Source organism: Meriones unguiculatus, chromosome 5 (genome assembly GCF_030254825.1).
Source record: "Meriones unguiculatus strain TT.TT164.6M chromosome 5, Bangor_MerUng_6.1, whole genome shotgun sequence".
Classification (NCBI taxonomy): Eukaryota; Metazoa; Chordata; class Mammalia; order Rodentia; family Muridae; genus Meriones; species Meriones unguiculatus.
Window position 1 is genome coordinate 88774528 of NC_083353.1, and position 4282 is coordinate 88778809.

Sequence of the window (4282 nt, forward strand, 5' to 3'; positions counted from 1 at the left end):
AGGAACTATTGCCGCGGGCACCGGGGGCCCCTGGACGCAGTGACTCAGAGAGCAGGAAGGAGGTAGCCCTCCTCACACTGACACCTCTCAGGGCAGAACAACAGGATAATTAGCAGGGAAACCATACCTAGGACCAAAGCCTGTTCCCGGTTCTCATTGCAGTAATCCTACTCTCTGATTCCCAGGGCTGCCCGGACTAGTGTCAACCTCAGGATCACAGCAGGCCACCCAGTCCTGGGACTCACCCTCTTGCTCGCAAAGTCACGGCTATGACTGCGTCCTGGATTTCGGTTATTCAAATCCAATGCACTGCAATGAGTTCTGCTGGTTAAACTCGGCCATCCGTGGAGAAAAGTAACCCTTGGCCACGGGGGAAAAATCTAAAGAGGCAGATCAGACAGTTGGCTTTTGCAAGGGAGGGCACGTACCCACTTGCATACGCTGGGTGATGGTGGCTGTGGTGCATGAAAGTACAACCTCGGGGCCTGGCAGAAAGCCTTCTTGGAGTTGAGTCCTCTCGCAAGACTTGGCAGGGATGGAAGCTTTGGTAGGTTGGGCTACCGCGCGTCCTTTTGCACAAAACAGCCAAGCGAGCTCGTGGATGGCTTGATTGTATTTCCACAGGCCTAAAAGAAGAAGAGGGGGGAAAAAAGGTAAAAATCTGGACGCTGTGAAAAAATGAGACCTGGGGTTGGTTACTAGGGACCACCGACCACATGCGTGGCTTTGGGCAATGCTCGGCAACGGAGCCAGCAGTGGACAGATGAAAAGTTAAGTGCATCCGGGACTCGAAGACTGTAAAGTCCCGAGGTAGGTGAGCAGACAGGGCTCACCCAGGGCTCGGATGCCTGAGGCGCGGAGGTGGCGATCCTCCAGCTGTCTGCGGAACGTCAACCCCTCCCTGGTGTGGTGGGGTCGGCTCTTCGAGGTCCGCAGCAGCCAACCGTGGCCCGGGCTGCTCCAGGACGTAGCTGTCCCAGGAGGCGCTCGGGCCCCAGGTGAACCGGGGGAGATCTGGAGAGGGACTCCGCCCCAGCCTGAGGATTGAGGCAACAGGGCAGGCCTGGCCGGGCATCGATCGCCCTTGCCCGCGGCCACCGGCAGGCTCCCGGGGACCAGCTGAAGGCGTTGGGCTCGGATCGGGGTTCCAGCATCCGGCTGAGGGCCCACGGGGCGCGGAGCCGGGAGGGGAGCAGGCGGGGACGGCGCGGGGCCCACCTGCAGCTTGGCTAGGGAGAAGCGGCGGCAGCTCGGGAGCAGCTAGGCGTCACCGCCGGCAGCCGCGCACCGGAAACCTCGGGAGCCCGAGCCGGGCCAGGGGGCGCCCGGGAGCAGCCGCGACACCTTGGCTCGGGGCTCCGGGGCGGGCCCGAATGACCCCTGGCCACACCCGGCGGCCAGACTGTCTGGAGAGCACAGTTGGTCACCCATCTGCTAAGGTTGCCGAAAAAGCCTGGAACCCGCTGCCTAACCCACGCAGGGCACCGTCCTGCATTACCGCACCTCCCCTCCCGGACGCGGGACACCCCTCTCTCTCCGTCTCTGCATCTCCCCAAAACACGGGACACCCTGCTGCAAGTCCCTAGTGGCTCCTCTGGGCGCCTGCAGGGCATCAGCACCTGAGAGTAGGGAGGTGGACCTAGGGTTGTCGCCTAGGGCTCTAATTTTGTTTTGGTTTTGGTTTTTCATTCTGAGCAGAAGTTGCTGCCCTGATTTTCAAATGAGGCTGAATACACTAGGACACTCTCTGGTGTGTGGTGAAGATACTGTAGATTCCAGGGAGTTTTACTTGCCCTTGAACTGCCCAAGTTCAAAGGCTACTATGTTTAACTTTCATGGTTTTGCTATTTTGTGATTCTTTCTATTCTAATTGCTTGTTTAGGTGCTCATGATTATTTATTTGTGCGTCTCCCCTTCTTTTCCGTTCTGACATCGTGTAATTGCATCATGCGTTCTGGAGCATGGTAGAGGCAGCCATTAAACTCTGATTCAAGGGCTGATGAGCTGGCTCAGTGCGTTTTAAAAATGCTTGCAGAAGCAAGCCTGCTGACATGAGTAGGATCCCAGGATCCCACCATTGAACAAGGGAACCAACTCAATAAAGTTCTCTGACCTCCTGGCTCCTCTGACACACCTAATATTTACTAAAATATTAGTAAATGAAAAAACAAAACAAAACAAACAAACAAACAGATCCAGCTTGTAACGAGTAACGGTTAATGGTGCCAAATAAACATGCTCAGATGCACACAGTTAACAAGGTTTGCATACCTTGTAGATCAATTTTAGGAAGCCATTGTAAGAACTGCAACCAGCTACTCCACAGGCTGAGGCAGGAGGAAAGTAAGTTCAAGCCACCTGGACAACTTAGTGACAAGACCCCAGACTCAATCCCCAGTAACATACAACACACACATGAACTGGGCATGTTGGCGAAGGTCTTTCTTTAATCCCAGCTAGCACTTAGGAGGCAAAGGCAGGTGTAGCTCTGTAAGTTTGAGGCCAGCTGGTCTATGTAAGCAAGTTTCAGACCAGCCAGGAAACCTTGTGTTTTATATGTATACATGTGTGTATATGTATATATACACATATATGTATATGTATATATTCTTAAATATTTAATTTATATTGTTTAAAATATGTAAAATATCAAAATGTGTTTAATTTATATATATATAGTTTAATAGATGTATATGTGGATGGTCTTGGAATGCATTTTCAAATATCAGCAAAAGCATATATGCTATTTACATGTGCCAAACATATTTATTTTTAAAAATGTATGTATATGGATATTGTGCACACACATATGCATCTACTATGAATGCAGATACATACACATTATATATGTAGACACTGGGGCCTTGTGCATTCTGCCACAGCAGAAACTTTAGAAAATGTTTTGTCGGCCTATTTGCCATCATCCTATTTTTGCTGTATTCAGGAAATGTGACTTTCCTGTTAATGTAAAACAAAATAACTGTAGTTCTTTTAAACCAAATTTAAAGGAGTTATGTTTATGCGGTGATAAACCATTAAAAACAAGCACGCGTGGTACAGACCAGTCTAATCACAAAGATCAGCTAATCGAATTGGTATGCCATCCACATGGTGCTCTCTTTGATACCAACACATCAAGTATTTATGGAGACTCGTAAGAAACGAGGGACTTTTAAAATGAGATTGACTTTTGTTATTACTGTAACAGCTATTTCCAACTTCCTCAACATATACCATTATAAAAATGCAATGTTTTGACTCTTTAAATTGATTGATTTGATTTGGGATAGGGTTTCTCTGTGTGGCCCTGGCTGTCCTGGAACTCACTCTGTATGTGGTTCAGGATGGCCTCAAACTCAGGGATCCACCTGCCTCTGCTGGCATTGAAGGACTGCACCACCACCGCCTGGCACAAGCTGGTACTAATATAAACTCAAATACCAACAGAAAATTGAGTGAATAAGCTAGCCGTGTTGGCTTTCAGTTTCTGTAACAAACCCTCAAAATGGTACCATTGTAAGATTTGGTTTTTTAGTTTTTTTTAGTTTATTTCAAAAGTATTAGTGCATGGACTACAAAGACGGCTCAGTGGGCTTGCTGCATGATGGAGAGAACCAAGGGTAGAATTATGCGAGTGCAAAGGGAATTGATGGTATTTCTGTACACTGCCCATTACTGAGTGGAAAATGACAGTACACTGACCGTGAGGGTGTGCATGCACACAGTACACACACACACACTGATACACTACTTCACAGATGGAAAGACTATTTAAAATGTTTACTAAAAAGAAGGAATACTGGTATGAAGGGAAAAGTGATTCCGGAACTGTGCAGACAGTTCTAAATGTAAAACATCTTCAGCAGCCCTTGCAAACTGCAATGCACCTGAATGCTCTCCGGTTGCTGCATGTAACACAAAGGAAACTACTTCAAAACCCAAATTTGAATCTCCTTAGTGGGAGCTACCTTCAAGACTGGAAGAATTAAAAAACAGAAAACAAGAACCGAGACTGGTCTCAGCCACTGGACGGTTAGGGACAACACTGGCATTGTGTGACAAGGCGACCTGAAGTAGCTACGCTGGCAGCTCTGACGCCGGCCAAGAGGAAAGCAAGCTTCAGGGAGTCATCTGGATATTCTGCAGTTCTCAACCTCACTTGGAAGTCTCTATGTGAATCAACAATGTGTTTACTGATGAAAAACAATCTCTCCTACATATCCCACAACGCAGGTCTATGTACAAAGACGCACCTCTCTGAATTACAGCAAAGTGAGACACA

At 48.3% G+C, this 4282-nt stretch overlaps 1 protein-coding gene across 3 annotated transcripts in view; it reads right to left on the bottom strand.

The window, feature by feature from the left end:
• The window catches only part of Eogt (EGF domain specific O-linked N-acetylglucosamine transferase), a 34503-nt gene extending 33001 nt beyond the window's left edge, over positions 1-1502 (bottom strand). The window contains exons 1-3 of one of the 3 annotated variants that reach the window (XM_021642368.2): positions 1219-1502; positions 478-626; positions 246-380 (exon numbers count right to left, since the gene is read on the bottom strand). The gene's annotated coding sequence lies outside the window, so the exon portion shown is untranslated. The other 2 variants (XM_021642370.2, XM_021642369.2) reach the window with 2 other exon arrangements.
• Positions 1503-4282: the final 2780 nt, after the last annotated feature.